At 38.5% G+C, this 18,252-nt stretch overlaps 1 protein-coding gene across 2 annotated transcripts in view; it reads left to right on the forward strand.

The window, feature by feature from the left end:
* The window catches only part of LOC121505663 (chemokine-like protein TAFA-5), a 272,623-nt gene extending 266,113 nt beyond the window's left edge, over nucleotides 1–6,510 (forward strand). For both annotated transcript variants that reach the window (XM_041781150.1, XM_041781151.1), the window contains exon 5: nucleotides 6,008–6,510. The gene's annotated coding sequence lies outside the window, so the exon portion shown is untranslated. The remainder of the gene's footprint in view (nucleotides 1–6,007) is intronic.
* Nucleotides 6,511–18,252: the final 11,742 nt, after the last annotated feature.

The following is an 18,252-nucleotide window of genomic DNA, read 5'->3' on the forward strand; positions in this document are numbered from 1 at the left end:
CCTTTACCCCACTTATGGGTGGCCCTGGTTCAGGAAATGTCAGCCTGGGGCCATGTGTTTGGGCACATTTGCTGCTTCCTCTGACTCCCAGCTGGAGAGTGAATCCATATGTAATGTTTACACTTTTCTTTCATGCCAGCAGATGTGGTTGCATGTTCTTTCATTTCACTGCACATGTAAAATGCATTTGAAGGCCAGCACAAATGTGCACACATTCTCATTTATACATCAAAGTAGTCCAGCTTTGCCCAGAGAGAGGAAACTCAGTGTAATGTCCCTTAAATAAAATGTTTTTCCCTGTCCTCCATTGAACGCTGCTGGGTACATATCAATATGTATTGAGTGGATTGCCTGCTCCCTCCATAACAAGAGAAGTCTGCACAAATGAGACATTTACACAGATGGATTCTCTCCGTGACTTTCCCTTCTGTTACTCTGACACCTGCAGCAGTTATCTGTCTCACTCTGCTCTTGTTTGAACAGCCAGACCCCACTGTACTCAAAGTTTGCCCATGTGCTCAATAGCCAGACATTTTCTGCATCACATTCCCCCCAGCTCTGCAATGCAGCAGCGCAAGAATGTGGAATAATCTCTCACTGTTATATGATATAAAATAGAGTAATATGCTCGTTTCCTGATAAACCCGAGGTAATAATCACCTAAGGCCTGTGAATTTTATTCATAGGACAAATTCATCTCATATTCATCTGACATTCGTTCTTCTTTTTTAATAGAAGGCTTGCATTTCTCTGAGATGAGATCGGTGTGTGAGATTTATGGGTAGCCATTTGCCTCAGTGTAGGTGTGAGAAAAAGAGATAGGAACATAGAGAAATTACCATAGCAGACCCAGACAGTGGTAGCTTACGTAAACAACACTGCCTCTGTGTTTAGCATCTATTTAAATGCACTGACTTTCTGTATCTTTGGAGATTTGTCTCTTTGAACAGATTCTGGTCATCTTCTGTGTCATCAGTGACTCCTTGACCATCATTGCTACTGATATATCAGCTGGTATCAGTGACTGAAAAGGGTGCATGCAAGTCAGCATATCCAAACAGTGACCAAGTCGGCATTCAAAAACTAAATGAGTCCACAATATTAAACTGATTTGTCAGGTTTTGAGTCGAATAAATGAAAGGAAAAACTACAAATAGTTTATAGCCATTGTTATGGTGTTTTCAAATGATCAGTAATTTAACTCTCAGGCATCACTTTAATTTACTGCCATACAATTGTATCATGCAATGGCTATGAGATCAAAAAATGTGGTTTGAATGGGAGTCAATGGGACGTTTCTGTCCTTAATGACTCAAAAGGGTAGTAAATTTTAAATCAGATGCTACACAAAAACAAATAATGCATCAAAGTCAACATTTTGGCTAATCATGAACATACCCAAGACTAATTTAAAGAACACCCCCTACCCCCTCCAACATTAGTTATCTGGAAATAATTACTGTTTTGTGTGTTTTTTTTTTTGTTTTTTTTTTTTTATATGACCATCCTGTAATCAAACTGGCATTTAAAGGGTTAAAATCCTGAAAATTACTTAATAATTGATTGTTTTGATAAGAATTGAAGTTGATCAAAAGATTTGACCAACAAAAGCATAAGAAAATATTAATGTTTACTATTTTTATTGGCATTTTTGGAAGTGGACGTTTTTGTCCTTAATGACTCAAAAGGGTGGTAAATTTTAAATCGGATGCTACACAAAAACTAATAATGCAACAAAGTCAATATTTTGGCTGATGTTTGCCATGTCCAAGCTGGATTTAGAAATAATCCAACATTTGGTTTAAGGAAGATATCACATTTTTTTTCTTTTTTCATAAAAAACAACATTGACTTTAAGTAATCAAACTGGCATTTAAAGGGTTAAAATCCTCCAAATGATTGAATGTTTGGTAGTTTTCAGCACCGCTGAAGTTGTTTAAGAGATTTCTGCAAAAAATTAAAAAAAAAAAAAAAAAAAGAAAGAAAGAAAAGAAAAAAGAAAAAAAAAATCTGTTAAGTTTTTATTTTAGTTTTTTTGGAAGTGGACATTTTTGTCCTTGTTGGCCTTAAAGGGTAGTACATTTGTTTCACAGTGTTGCCCTGACCTATTAGAGCAATTGAAATTTGAATTTAAAAAAATTTGCCTAGAAACTTTTGCAAAAAAAATCGACCATTTGCACCAACACAGCCAAAGTGATGAGCAGATAAAGACGAAAGTTTGCCCAAATGGACAGTGGTGAAAGGCAGTTAAATGTGGCTGAAATGGCTTCAAATTAGCAAAAAAATGGGTGGAAATCTGGTGAAATGGGATGAAAAATTAATATAAACTGGCAAAAAAGGGTTAACTGAGAAAGGAAAAAAAATGGACAGATATTTGCAGAAATTCAATGAAACAAGCAAAAATGGACATATGAAATGGTGAAATTGAGTTAAAATTTGGACAAACTGGGTGTACAAAGTGGTTAAAAGGGGTTAATAGTAGCAATAATGGATCAACAGAGGTAATATTAAGCTGAAGTGGCAACAACAGGCAAAAAATAAGTAGTGGAAAGACTTTAAACTGACCAAAATAGTTGTTAAATGGTGAAAATGTGTTTAAATCGTAGGGAAAAAACAATGAAAAGGGGTAAAAAAAAAAATGGACAAAATTGGTGTAAAGTGGCAACAGTGTCATTTTAAACAATATTCTTGGTTTTTTTTAGGGCAACTGGAGACCCCCTCTCAATGGGTCGGGACCCCCATGGGGGCCCCGACCCCAAGGTTGAGAACCTCTGCATTAGCCTATAGTAAAAACGGTCAAACTTATAATAAGATAAACCTGGTCCAGCAGTCTGCAGATATTCTTTAAGAGCTGAATGGGCCTGAACTGTACTGCTGCCTTGCATCAAGACACTTCCTGGTTCTACACCCTGTACAGAACATGCTACCATACTCAGTGTTACCATGTTATAATCAACATAGCTAATGAGATGAACACCTGTTACAGCAGTAGCCATAAGCAGTTTGCCCTTGCTCAGAGCTGTTCCACCTCTGGGTCGTTCCATGCCCGGCTCTTACAAATGCATGGCGTTATCCTTATTAGACCCCCAACCATTGAGATGTTTGTAATTCCCCCAGCATCCAGACGTTGTCATCTGTGATACATGCTTGTACTCCTTTCAACACCTGCCCCTTTCATGGTAATTTGCACCCTGTGAAATCATCACGAGTTCATTATTATGAATTAAGCTTCAGAGGCAATGCAGCAGTCGTGTAAGGTGGCGGCGTCTGTAGGAAGTTGGCTGTGTGACTGGCGGAGGCCAGATGGTGAGGAGGCTTCCAGATTTGTCTTTCTGTGGTAGATAAATTGTTTTTCACTCTCTGCACTGTGAGACTTGCTTTGTTGTTGGGTTACACCCGCTGAAGAATGGTAAATATTTGACAAGCATAACAAAGAGAGAGTAAGCTGTTCAGTTTTTATTTTTGCTCTCACAAAGCTATCAGAGCGCTGTAATTAGCACCTCCATGTGGTAGAGAGAAATGGGTATGCACAGTGCTTATAACAACACACAATGTATTTAGTGCCCCCCTGTAAAGCAGCGTCTGAACGCTAAAAATGCTTCAACATTTCAGAAAAGACAGACTTTCTGTCACTTCAGTGTGAACCTACAGTCAGTACTCTGTTATCTCAGCAACTGAGAACACAGGGAAACAGTAACAGACACTTTGTATGACATGGCAATGTATTCTTACTGTGCTAAGTTTACTCTCACAAAAGGCTCAAAGCTTAGGAAGTGTCAGGTCTAAAGGTCTCTGCAGTGGTGTTGGTGCCTGGATAAGTGGGTATAATCTTCATTTATCCCCCACATCCAGCAGAGGATAACCAGCCAACATGCATATTTAGTTCACCTAAAGCTGAGCTTTTAGCCAGAGAAGAGGATTTCACCTCAGACTCACTGACTACAGCCTGGGACAACTACGGGATTACTACAGATCTATGTTTTCTTGTTGTTATTTTCAATAAGGAAAGATGATATTTTACTGCACACCTCCTACTAGGGCTGTACCATCTAAATATATAACCTATTTGGGTCCTTTTCCCAATATTGCAGTTGTGATTATATGTAATGTTATTATATTAAGTTCCTCATTATGCTATTTCATCAAAAATGAGTAATTAATCATCCTGCATTATAACCAGCACCAGATTGGATAGGTGATGCAGAATCTATATCAGTGTTACTCAGAAAAAATTCATTTTCAAGAGCCACAATCTAAGTGGTGAAAAGTGGCTATAAAAATAAGTTTTAGGTGGCAAAAATGTTGCAAAAAATTAGGGAAAATTGGCAAAAATGGTCAAAAAAGCGGCAAAACCTGGGAGGAACGTGGCGAAAAAGGGCAGAATGTGGCAAAAATGGGTGGGAAGTGACTAAAAAATAAGTTTAAGCTGGCAAAAAATTGTCAAAATGTGGCAAAAATCTGAAAAAAGGTGGGAAAATGGGTAAAAAGTGGCATTGAATTCCAAAAGGCAGCTTAAATGGGCGAGAAGTGACAAAAATAGGCAAAAAGGGGCAAACACAGGAGAAAAGTGGCAAAAAATGGTAAGAAGTGTTGAAAAAATGAGTTATAGGTGGCAAAAATGGTCAAAAGTGGCAAAAAGGTGGCAAAATGAGTGAAAAGTGACAAAAATCTATAAAAAAAATGTGGAAAATGGGAATAATGTGGAATTTAACTGCAAAAAGCAGCTTACTGGGTGAGAAGTGGCCAAGATATGCAAATGGGGGTATAAAATTACGAAAAGCAGGATAAAATTGTCAAAAAAGGGTGAAAAGTGACAAAAAAAAGTGGTAAAAATGGGCAAAAAACAGCAACCACTGGGAGAAATGTGGCAAAAAATGGGTGAGAAGTGGTAAAAACATGAACTACAGGTAGCAAAAACGGTCAAAAAATGGCAAACACTGGGCAGAATTTGGCAAAAATGGGTGGGAAGTGACCATGAAATAAGTTAAAGCTGACAAACAATTATCAAAATTATCAAAATGTGGCAAAAATCTGAAAAAAAAGTGGGAAAATGGGTAAAAAGTGGCATTTATTTGAAAAAGGCAGCTTAAATTGGCGAGATGTGGTAAAAAAAAGATGAGAAGTGGTAAAAAAAATGAGTTACAGGTGGCAAAAATGGTCCAGAAGTGGCAAAAAGGTGGCAAAAAATGAGTGAAAAGTGACAAAAAGGGCCAAAATTAGAAGAAAAGGTGGAAAAATTGGACTTAAGTGGAATTTACCTGCAAAAGGCAACTTAAATGGGTGAAAAGTGGCTAAAAGAAGTAGCAAAAATGATCCAACAGTGGCAAAGGATGAGTGATAAGTGACTAAAATGTCAAAATTCAGCAAAAAGGTGGGAAAATTGACAAAATGCATTCAAGAGTGACAAAATGGGAAAGGTGGCATTTAATTTACAAATGCAGCTTAAAGGAGTGAAAAGTGGCAATAAAGGCAAAAAAGGGGGGGGAAATTGGAAAAGGGAGGATAAAAGTGTCAAAACAAATCCAAAATCCCAAAAAGAAAAAACTGGACAGAAGTCTAACAAAATTGTGTATCAAATTTGATACAATCAGCTAAAGGGTTAAAGGGTTAATCTGCAGAGTTCTGGGGCATCAGACACTTTTGCACCATGAGTGAAGTAACTGATTCAGTTAGAGATGATGGAAGAGGACTTCCTGGTTCATTGGCGTACTGAACCAGGAAGGTAATGCTGTTATAACTTCAGATGGCCACGTGTCTGCTACTTAAATGTGTTTCTTTCAGGTACTGGAATATTTCATGTAATCAGTTGCCTCCATTGTCTTGAGCTCTATTAACTCCTCGGAGATCGTTGCGTAAATTGCACATTTTAACTTCAGTCTGCTCAAAAATGTAATTCACCTTTTTAAAAAGTTTGACATAATCAGTTTCAACAAATATTTTGTTCAGTTTTACAGACTGTATGCTTAAACAATCCTCTCATCTCTGCTCTGCTCTCATCGATCTGCAGGTCTCATAACACAGCCAGAGGCAGGACAGCCAGGGAAGGACTGTTTTTGGGAGCGAGCTTTCCCCTGGACACTGGAACAACTCCTCGCTGTGAAACACCTTCTATTATCTGTCACTGGCTCCTCCTGGTGTGTGAGCGCTCTCTTCTGCTATCTGTCGTCGGGTCAAAATGTCACATCCACCTTCTCTCCACTCTATCTGCCTGCTCTGTAACGTTAGCAGCGCCTGCTCGTGCCACGGAGGATCGGTGACCTTAAAATCCCATGAATGCAGGTTTTTTTTTGCCTCATCGGAAGTCCACTGTTTAACTTTGGGATTTCCCACATCACAACCAAGGAGCTCAAAGCAGGATCATTGCAGACCGGACCTGGACCCTGTAGCTGCTCAAGATCACCTCATGAGGCCGTGAAAACCGAACGCTCTGCTGTGAATAGGCCTTCTGCTGGAGTAAACCTCCCATATTTTTATAGACCAAAGAGCAAAACAACAAAAATGATCATCCTGACAGAGTGGGCCGTCTGGCAAAGGCACACGCAGACTTTGTGGACTTGTGTGTGCAGACCGACGCCCCCCCCCCCCCCCTCCACAGAGACACGGTGCACAAGAAGGGGACTGATGCAAACTGAACCTTGCCTGGTGGCATATGAACTGTACACAATCAAAGGAGTACTTTTAAAACTTTGCAGACTTTTTTTTTTTTCTCAGACTAAGCCCACCACTGTATTTTGGAACTGGAGATATAGGTACTACATACGTATAACTGTGTATCAAAAAAATCTGATTTGCATTTTTACGTAGCTAGAGTCGGACAGCTTAGAGACAGCGCTGTTGAGGCGGATGTGGGGTGCAAATTCTATCAAATGTTGAATATCTAGAGAGAGCGTGAATGCTGAGTCTGAAAAGGTGAAAAGAAATGTCATTAAATGTATTTTAAAAAGGCCCTAAAAGTTATATATTTAACAGTTTTATATGTTGTACCTTTGTAGAGAAGCTTATTGGACTTAAAATGTGGTCACAATGGCAGTTTAGTAGGATGTGAACACACGCTGTTGTTCTCATTACTGCTGGCTCGTAGTCCCAGGTTTTCTGTTCACACCTCAGTAGCCGCTTTCTTTTCATGGTCATCGACATGTCACTGTCTTTCAGAAGCATTAATGAAAAAAGGAAAGTGACACAATTTATTGAGGACTGATCTGCAGCCAACTGAACATTGTAAATCTATGGTAGTCAGTGGAAGCCATTGAAACCTGCTAATTTGCTATGATATTGTATTGTACACGGTGTGGAATACTGACTCATTTCCTCTCTATGGGTTTTGATCTCTTAATTTATTTTGGTGCTTGTGTTTGTTCGCACAAATCTGGCCTCTCTCCGACGGCAGTGAATCCAAGAGGAGGGAGACAGAGAGAGAGAGAGAGAAAGGAGAGGAAGCATCGCAGAGTCATTTACATACATTTTTTTATCATGAAATATTTTAAGAATAAATTAAATACATGAAAAGAAATGTCATCTGCAAATTCAGATGGTCTTGGTGTTCAAGGTCATCAAAGTAAAAATTCTAATGATCTTGCCCTGGTCCCACTTTTAATGTCTTCTTTCAGCAGGACTAAAAACTAGCGTTTCCTTTTTTCCTCGGTGATCAGTCGGGGTGATGAGCGAAAATTTCTCTTGAAGCCTGAGATGCATCGAAGCAGTCAGCATCAGATAAATCAAGGACGTGGCTGCACTGGGCTGGGTGCTGGGTGTTGGTAACTTTAAAGGTCACATATGCAAAATACAGTTTTTAGGCTTTACTAGCAAAAATATGTGACCCTGCCCCGTCCATATTCACCCCTATCTTCCTCCACCTTTCAGAACAATGTGTGCTGAAAAAAGCTGTTCTCAGATTTTCCCCTCATGATGTCATGTGGGGAGTAAGCTCCGCCCCCAGGTTCGGTTTGCCCTCTCTCTTGGAAGAACGTCCCGCCCTTCTCTCCTGGTCCTCCTCTCAGCTGAGAGCCACATCCATGTCTGGAGAGGGGCGGGGTCAGACAGCTCAAACAGTAACAAACTTCACAGGCATGTTTGGGGACCTCTGAGGCCGAAATAAACTTGTCTTTAAAGGGTAAAATATGTGACCTTTAAAGATGAAATCTGGGTGCAAAAGAATAAAACACATCCATTTTTGACTCATTGAAAGCTATTTATCATCTGTTGATGAATTCTTTTTTTAAAAGTAATTTATTTCCTTTTTTTAACTGGGCTGCTACAGAAGAGTATTAGGGAAAGAGGTGAAGAAGAAAATAATGCTGTGCAATTCAAGATTAAAGTCAAAATGTCAAGAATAAGGTCAAATTTTTTTTAAAAAAGCCAACGTTTTTAGAATAAAGTCAAAGCTATAACTAACAGTGGATCTTAGAAAGTGTGTTTGAGTTAAAAGAAGGGATGCATGATGTTATCGTCATGACATTGGTATTGTTAGATATCAAAATTTCTGCTGCTGTTTACATCTGATAATTTGACTGTGAATATCATTTATGAACTGTTAATTTTTGCCATATATACTAATGAATTAGTGAAGCTTTAGGCTAGACCAACAGACCTATTTGAGTTGAGATCTTTTTCTTTATTTATCCTCATTCTTTAAAAGGAACCCTGCATGATCAGAAAAGTTCATCTCGTTGGACAGATATTTGTATCTCTCATATGTATTTTGAACTAAAAACCCACTAGATATCTGAGTCTATTTGAGCTCAAAAACTCGCCAGTAGGCCGCCATGTTTTGGTCCACACTGGTAGTGTGACGTCACTTAGACATAGCGCTCCTCACCGTTGCTATAGTAACCGCTGTTTCAGACTGGCAGTATGTTTTTCTGCTTTCATACCAGACACGAGTCTGCTGCGTGTTGGCTTTGTCTCCCTGCTTTCAAAGCTCTGTCATTCCTCCTAAGTTTCCCCTCAATAAAACTCCTACAAGTGGCTGGATTCAGTGTAGAGTGGAAGTGTGCTGGTAGCTTTTCAAAATAAAAGCATAATGTACAAATGAAAGGAGTTCCTCCAAAGAAATGCTGAAGTGAAGCCCACTTTACTTTGAAAAGTAGAAAACAGGAAATGTTTTTGTACTGTGTTTATCTTTACCTGCAACATCTTCAACCGTCTGGAAACAGAAAGCTTCATCAATAGTAGAAGTTTTGGGAAAAACCTCATTAAAAAGATGCATTTTAGCTGGTGGCCTTCATCTGGTTCATCCAGAAACAGATTTCAAATATATTCTACCGATGTGGACGTACATATCTGCTACAACAAGGTAAATATGGCTCTGTTTTTAGCATTTACCTGTCTAGTTTGACTGATAACTGCTCGTGGTGCAAGAACAAAATAGACGAGAACTCAAATCTTAAAATTCTCGTGCAGCGTCTCTGAGATGTAGCTCTAACACTGGAGAAACAGCTGCATAGCCAGTGTGGACCAAAACATGGCGGCCTCCTGGTGAGTTTATACTCAAATTACTCATAATGCAGATATCAAAAATTCAATAGCGTGCATCCCTACCTAACCCTGTTTTTATACCATTGTGTCTCGCCTGGACTTTTTGTCTGACATAACTCGTAAAACTTCGAGTGCAGTCAAGCTCTAAAGATCCTTTCTTCAGAACAACCTTTAAGAATGTGTGTTGCAGAAATGTCACTTGAATTTAAAAAAAGCTATGGTACTCTAAAGACAAAAGAAAAACATAATCAGAAATCAAAACTCAGTAAACACAGTAAACACTAATGACTAAGGAGACACAGGGAGGCTGTAGTTCACTTAAAGTCCCAAAAGTGCAAGGACTTTTTATTGTAAAAATGTGAATATTTTGAACCACAGAATTATTATTAAATTCTTTAGTCCCCCAGAGATGTGGGAAAACAACTTTGCTGTTATGTTCAATGACAAAAGGTGTGCATGTGCAGCTACCGAGGAATAACGCGAACCGTGGCGACTGTAGACATGTCAGTGCACGACTTTTGTCGTTTTTGGAAAGAAAACAGCTCACTGCTGTTCTTTGTTCTTCTTTTAACGAAGAAATGTCGTCAAGTTCTGATAAAACTGGCGCTTTAGCAGCATTCACGCTAATGTCTTCCGTCATAATTGCACCGGCCTCTTGTTGCTGCTCGCTTACGTCACGACTCAAAATTATTGCCCCTCGTCGCTGATTGGTCCTGTCACTTTCTAAACGGGAGCTTTGCAAGATGAGAGAAACAAGGAAAGCTGTATCCATCTGCCTGGCAAGGTTACTGCACCTGAGACAGACTCCACCTAACAGGAGAACCAGGAACCAGGGGAGGTGCTCACTTGTTTATTGATCATGGACGTTTTGCGGCAAACTATAAAATGTAAAAAAGCAAAACAAAAAAAGACACTTTGGCATGATACACTACGTTGATGTCACCTGTAGAACACCATGGGCTCTCCATCGCATTTTGGTCTGGAATTTAGAAATTAAAATTTACTGTGGTAAAGGTCATATGAATCCTGTGTGACTAGAACTGAAGACTATAAGAAACAGTGAATCTGACTGCCTCTACTAAATTTTCAGTGAACATGTGAAACTTCTGTATACTTCAGATTTAACAAAAAAGAGGTTCTTTCTACTTTTTTCTTGTCATTTCCTCTTAAATCTTCAAGTGCACAGCATTATTTTCCCCTTCACCTCTGGCCCTGATCCTCTTCTGCAGGGCTGCAGATGAAAAACCAGAAAAGAAATGGCTAAGGCCTCCTGTTTGATAGGTTCAGACTGTCCAACATAAATCAGCCCACGCTGTTCCCTCTTGATCCATGCATGTAATTCCCAACGATGTTCTCACACACATTTAATAGACTTATTTCCTTTTTTCTTTGGTAGTTCTTTAGGACACCGATTTTTTGAATTTCCATCTAGCTTTATCCTCCTCAGTGGTAAAGAAAGTGTTAATCTATAGCAGAATTCCTATGTTTTAAATGCTTTATGTTGGGGCTTTTTCCCTTTATCAGGAATAGAAACAGGGAAGAGCCAGAGGCAGGACTTGAACCAGGTTGGCTGTATACATAGGGTAAGCCATCACCACTAAAACTGATGTTTTTTTCCCAGCAAATGAAAGAAATGGTTGGGAATGATTGATGACTCAGGATAAGAACGATAGCAGAAATGGTCTACATCTATAAAGAGACAGCTCGACTTCTGAGTCCTGTTTTAAAGGACAAATGCAGTGATGTGATGGATCCTCTACCACCATCCTGAGACAAAACGTCAGTCAATATATCTGCAAACAGTCGTCACCACGGATGAAGACAGCACCACAAAGACAGTCTAAACTCAAGGCCATGTTGACTGTTCTCTTTGACATTAAGGGGGTTAATTTGGAGGAGTGGGTTCCAGAGGGGTCAACCGTGAGTCAGCATTATTAGGCAAGTTTCAGAAAAACAGAGAGGAAAAGTCAGAAAAAAAGACAAAAATAATGGAAAAATGGTTTCATTCTTCATCAAGACAACACTCATTACTAATAGCCACTCTTATCAAAGCAGCAAATGTCTGTATTTATTCAATTATGTAGGAAATAGCCATCTTAAAATGAAAATAACTTTTGTTAAAAACATATTTAAAATGGGTTAAATGGTGGAAAAGGTGGTGAAATTGGATTTTTAAAGAACATTAATGGGTTAAAAGTGGCAAAAATTAGATAAAAGTGGCAAAAATAACCAAACAGGGATTAAAGTGGCTAAAACGGGCACCTAAAGTGGTAAAAGGGGATTAAAAAGTGGCTGAAATGGATTCAAAGCACAAAAAACTGGTGGAAATTAAGTGGAATGGGATGAAAAATTGATATAAACTAGGAAAAATGGGTTATGTGGTTAAAATGGTCAAAACAGGGTGTAAAAAGTGGTTAGAAGTGGCAATTATGGGGTCAACAGAGGCAATAATAGGTACAAAGTGGCAAGAATTGGTTTAATAGTGGCCAAAACAGGCAGACAAAGTGGTGGAAAGGGATTAAAATTGACACAAACTGGTTTTAAGTTGCTAAAATGTGTTAAAATCAGCACAAAATTGGTGTTTATAAAGATAAAAAAGGTTAACATTTGGAAAATTGGTGTATAGTGGCAAGAGTGTATTTTAAAAAATATTCTTTATTTTTTAATGGCATCTGGTGACCCCCTCTCAGTGTCTTGTGACCCCCAAGGGGATCTTGACCCCAAGGTTGAGAATCACTGCTCTGGGCCCCTGCAAAAATGGCGTTAATTATTCTTTTAGATTAGTGACATTCAACGTGTAGCTCTTTAGTGATGACTTGTGGCTCTTTTATGTTTAAAATGGAATATTATTCCCCAGAAAAGCTTGAAAAAGGAAAACTTTGACCTCAGAAATCATCCATTGGTAGTCACACTTCTACAGTTAGGCTTTAGGCTTTAAAGGTTAAACTTGACCGTCAACCTTTATTTTTGTCTGTATATTTCCATTGCCCTTATTTTTTTTTTGCCCCTTTTTCCATTTTTACTACTTTTAGCCCATTTTTGTCCATTTCTGCCCCTTTTAACCCTGCTCTTTGCTACATACATTTTTTTTGCCCCTTCTTTTGCTAATTTTTGCCACTTTTTCGCCTATTTAAGCTGCCTTTTGCCATTGAATGCCACTTTTTCCCATTTTACCTCTCTTTTTCCCACCTTTTTGCTGATTTTTGCCCATTTTAGTCACTTTTCACTCACATCTTGCCATATTTTTTGCCCCTTGTAACTAATTTTTTCATCACTTTCCACCCATTTTCTGGCATTTTATTCCTATTTTGGCCCTTTTCCCAACTTTTTGCCACCTTTATTTTTATTTCCACTACAACCCATTTTTGCCACGCTTCACCACTTAGACTGTGGCTCTTGCAAAAGTATTTTTTCAACAATTTGGCTTTTTGGTTGAGCAGGGTTTAGTAACACAGTTTTAGATTTTTTGTTCAAGTAAAGATTAATATGTGCATGTAAATCCATACTTACATTTGATTTACGTGTTTATATATTTATGATGAGAAAACTAAGAAATACAATGTCATGGGAGTGCTTACACAATACTCACCTTAGTTTTATGCAGAGAAAGTAAAGGGTTTTGAGATAATTCAATATTAATGCACATTTTATCCATATATAAGAGCCCATTTTCAATGATAAGAAGCCTTTATATCTCATTGGGTAGTCATATCAACTATTCTGTTCATTCACACCCATTCACTCAGTGATGGCAAAGGCTTCTGTGTAAAGTGGCTGTCAGTTTTAAACTAATCCCATTTATATGTATCACATCTAAAACCACTGATGCAGCAGTGGGACACATCAACATGTGACTGCAGAGGCTGGGGATCAAACCGCCAGCCTTCCAGGTGAGAGTCTGAGCGTCATGTTCCTGCTGGTTCCTTTATCCAATAGCTTGAAGTCGTAGTGTCTGTCGTGGGACTAAATAGATGCTTTGTACTGAGTGTTTTAGACAGCTAAACTGGACTGCATCAGTATTTTTAGTAGCTATCACAGTTTTAAAGGGAGTTCAGTGGATATTTGAAATATGGGCCACAGAGCAAATCTTAGAATCAAACTCAGAGAGAGACACCTGGAGGAAGAGTGAAGACTACAGACATGCTGACCACAGAGGTAAGTCAGTGAAAGTGAATTTCTGTGTTTACCAAAGACTGATTTCTGTCACATTGTCACACAGTCCCTGCATTAACAGCTTTATAGTGCTAAATAACAGGATTCATCATCAGTGACTCAACATGAGAAGGACACTGTTCCTATATACTGGCTCAGGGAGACAAAACAAAGAGCAGGATTCTCTGTTCTCGTCATTAATCCATCTCAGTGCACAATTATGCATTTCACAGAACTATTTTGAGCAGTGAAGAATGCTGTCATGAGGTTTTCTAATACAGTTTTCAAGGGCTATTGAGCTGACTTCAAGTGATGGCACTTGCAATAATGATGACGGTATCACCAGAGTGATCGCACTAGAAGGGTTCATTATCATTTTGTCTTCAGTGCTGCTTCAAAACAGCACTTTAGCTGCAAATTGATTCAGTTTAAACAAACACATTATCTATGTGCCATACTGGTGATGGATACTGCTATTTTTCATTTTAAATGCAGTCCTTTTAGATGCGTTACTAATAATTTAAGTGTATATAAAAAATAGAAAAAGGGGAATTTAAGGTAAATGTACTTGTATCTTAAAACTGGACCTTTCACTAGTGCAGACGAGCAGCTATTTTTAGTATTAAAATCACAATTAAAGATGTTTTTTCCAGTTTTTGAAGCATTATGAAGATTATGACTCAAATCTTCATAATGCTTGAAATATAAGACTTTAACAGCAACATTAATTTTCAATATAATAATGAAATAGTACATGCAGTGAATGCATCTGCTTATTGGCCCGTTAAACTGAAGTTTCCTGTTCCCTCTTCCTGACCTGGCAGACATCTTCAACACTGAAGAATAAGTAACTTTCTGCACAACGTCTCTGTTGTGAAGCAGCGTTGGAGCATATAAACACATCAGTAGTGCTTCAGAAGTGATGCTGCACCAAGGAATAAACAAGACTGTAGGCACTTGCAGGTATATGCAAATATTTGTTACAAGTATTTCTTTTATTCTACATCACACCTATAAGAATATGCATAAATCTCCTCAAATAAAGAGCAAAAATCTTTGAGAACCCTTGCTGACTTGGTGCAGGGAACAAAGTCTTCTGATTCCAAGATAAACACAGAGAAGCAGAGGTCTTAACCCCACATTCCCTCTCTAAATCCCATTTTGAACCATTACTTGACTCATACTCTGAGAGCTAACACGGCAATCTGGCTGGATCATCGGGTGCATCACCTTCTCCGACTCTGTGCACAGAGGAATATCTGGAGCCGGAAATGAGACCTCATAGTGGCTTCCCTCTCCTGCTCTCTCACTGTGAGGCTGATTGTTGGAATGGGGGGAGGGGGGGTTAATTACATAAGATTGAATTCCAATAATCTGCTCTGTATCCTTGAGGTTTTTTTCCTGACAGCATTCAGAGTCATGCCTCCAAACATTTTAATCTGATTAGAACAGGACAATGTGGAGTTTCCTTGAGCCATGACTATGAGCAGGTAGAGTCATAAAGGAACCCTGCAGAGTATGATGGCACGATTACGAAGCCAGATTAGAGGAGTTATTATGGATCAGACTGGTGCTGTAGGTGGGGTTTCCCCCCTTATTTTTTGGGTTCAAAGTGCCGTGAATGGGCTTATTTCTCTTTTCTAAGGAGAGATGAGAGCGTGTTTAATTTCCTGCACGCTCCGGGTCGATGTGTGCCACTACAGATGGAACTGTTAGCAGCCTGCAGTAAACACCTATGAGTGAAGATTCTGCCTCTGTTTACAGCTCAGATAAATCTAGAAAATACCAATACTGCATCAGGCTGCAGAAAATATTATTTGCTTTGATGGATAACATTTACCTGCTAATTCAAATTTCATACTGTGAGTCTTTGTTTACAATATAAATCTAATTAAGTACAGCAATCACGGCACAAGGTGGATCGATACACAATATGGCCAGCACAGCTGCTTACCTCACAAGGATGCCTTCCCCTGCCAATATTTTCAACCTATAAAACGGGCCGGGGTTTTCTCAGCAAGGCCAATAATCTGTCAAGGTTAGGGCAACAAGAGACGAAACATTACCTCAGTGTGTGACACGTTGGCTACATAAGAACAAATGGATACACTAGACCAGTCATGCTCAACCCAGCTCAAACAAAGAGCCAAACAGCTCGAGGTAGCAATAAAAATAAGTTAAAGGTGGCAAAAATGGTCCAAAAGTGGCAAAAAGGTGGCAAGAGAATGAGAAAAAAGTGACTAAAACAGGCAAAGGCAGGCAAGAGTGGTAAAATAGGGCAAAAAAGAGGGGACAAACATTATTTAATGGTAAAAAGGTAGCTTAAATGGGCGAAAAGTGATGAAAAAATGGTGAAAAAGGGGTAAAAATGGGATTAAAGTGGCAAAACACCGGGGAAAAAAGTGTCATGAAGAAGTGGCAAATATGGGCAGAAAAAACAGGAAAACAGGGGTAGTTAGCATAAATGGGTGAAAAGTGGTGACAAAAAAGGTGAAAAGTAGCAAAAATGGTCCAAATGTGGCAAAAAGGCAGCAAGAAAATGAGAGATATGTGAATAAAATATGCAAAAAGCAGTTTAGAGTGGCCAAAATGGGCAAAAAAAATAGGAAACAAGTGGTATTTAATGACAGTTAGCTTAAATGGGTGATAAGTGATGAAAAAATGGTGAAAGGGGTTAAATGGGATAAAAGTGAAAGAAAAAAAAAAGGAAAAAAATGTCAAAAAGAAGTGGTCAAAATGGGCGAAAATAAAAACAGGAAAAAACGGCTAGTTAATGGCAAAAGATAGCTTAAATGGGCGAAAAGTAGCTAAAAAAGTTGCAAGAAAATGGGAGAAAAGTGACTAAAATGGGCAAAAAGCATTCAAGGGTGGCAAAATAGGGCAAAAAATAGGAAACAAGTGGTATTTAATGGCAAATGGTAGCTGAAATGGGCAAATGTGGCAAAAACATGGCAAAAATTGGGATGAAAGTGTCAAAAATGGAGAAAAAAGTGGCAAAAAAGAGTGGTAAAAATGTGCCAAAAAATAGGAAAAAAGGGGTTCTTAATAGTAAAGGTAGCTTAAAGGGGCGAAAAGTAGCTAAAAAAATTGCAAGAAAATGGGAGAAAAGTGACTAAAATGGGCAAAAAGCATTCAAGGGTGGCAAAATAGGGCAAAAAAATAGGAAACAAGTGGTATTTAATGGCAAATGGTAGCTGAAATGGGCAAATGTGGCAAAAACATGGCAAAAATTGGGATGAAAGTGTCAAAAATGGAGAAAAAAGTGGCAAAAAAGAGTGGCAAAAATGTGCCAAAAAATAGGAAAAAAGGGGTTCTTAATAGTAAAGGTAGCTTAAAGGGGCAAAAAAGTTGCAAAAAATGGTGAAAAATGGCAAAAATTGGATAAATGGGACAGTTAAGTTTGACAATTAAAGGTGGTGTGTGTAGAAATTGGAATTTTAGTGACATCTAGCGTTCAGATTTTAGAATGAGCCCATTTGTTACCACAACATCACATCACTAAGCGACGAGAGCCTGTGAAGACCAAAAACGATCTTGAGCCGGACATCATTTACAGCAGCGACGAGGTGAGGGTTTATTCATTCATTTTTGTAACCATTATCTTTATAGATTATAGGTCAGTCTTCTTCTCCACCTGCCTTCCAGGTAGCTTTCAGGACTGGCGGGCAGGTTTCGTATTTAAAAATCGCGTTTCGCTCTTTCTGTCCCCAAAACGTTGCCGTAGACAACATGACGGTTCGTTATGTCAGCCTCCGTGAGCACGCCCCGCGGTAATGTAAATTTAAAAAGTTTTTTTCTAATTTTGTAAAAAGAAAACTAAAGTTTTAAGGGGATGATTGTACACTTATTTTAACATACTTCACATAAATATATAAACGTTATATCCCATTTACACTGTTTCTGTTCGATGAAATGCAGCCAACTTCTACACACTGCACCTTTAAAGCTTTCTGTGTAAACTGGGAAACAAACACAATGTGAGGTCAAAGTTTCCCTTTTCTAAGGATTTCTGGGGGATCAATATTTCAAATTTAGACATAAAAGAGCCACAATTCATCACAGAAGAGCCACATGTGGCTCCAGAGCCACAGGTTGAGTATCACTGCACTAGAGTCGTGTGGTTTTAAGACAGGATTAATCCATCATCTCTCCTCCTTTAATGACAGAGGATAAAGCTTTTACAAGTGTTCTTACTTTCTATTTTTTCCAATTTAATGGAAAAAAAAGTCTTAGTAAATGTTACCTGCTCCAAACAATATCTCTATTACTAACAGGCCAGATATTAAAGGGAGTAAAGGCTTTGCGTTGGTTTATATCCCTGAAGCTTGTCTGTGATGGCTCTGGTTTCTGTTTCATATATTTAATTTGGCAATGAACAGTCAGCTGGTGACTTTATATAAAGATAAAACAATATTACAGGAGCAGTACTTCTACATAAAATTTAAGACTTTTTTAAAACCTGGAATGAGAAAAATGAATACTAGGGATGTAGTGGTATAAAAATCTCACGGTACGGTGTTTACCTCGGTCACGAGTCCATGGTACGGTATTTACTGCAGTATTTAAAAAACTTGGAAAAACAGATGAAGACAGAAAAAAATATCAGCATTTATTAAACAACAACTG

This window comes from Cheilinus undulatus, linkage group 23, assembly GCF_018320785.1.
Source record: "Cheilinus undulatus linkage group 23, ASM1832078v1, whole genome shotgun sequence".
In the NCBI taxonomy this organism is placed as follows: domain Eukaryota; kingdom Metazoa; phylum Chordata; class Actinopteri; order Labriformes; family Labridae; genus Cheilinus; species Cheilinus undulatus.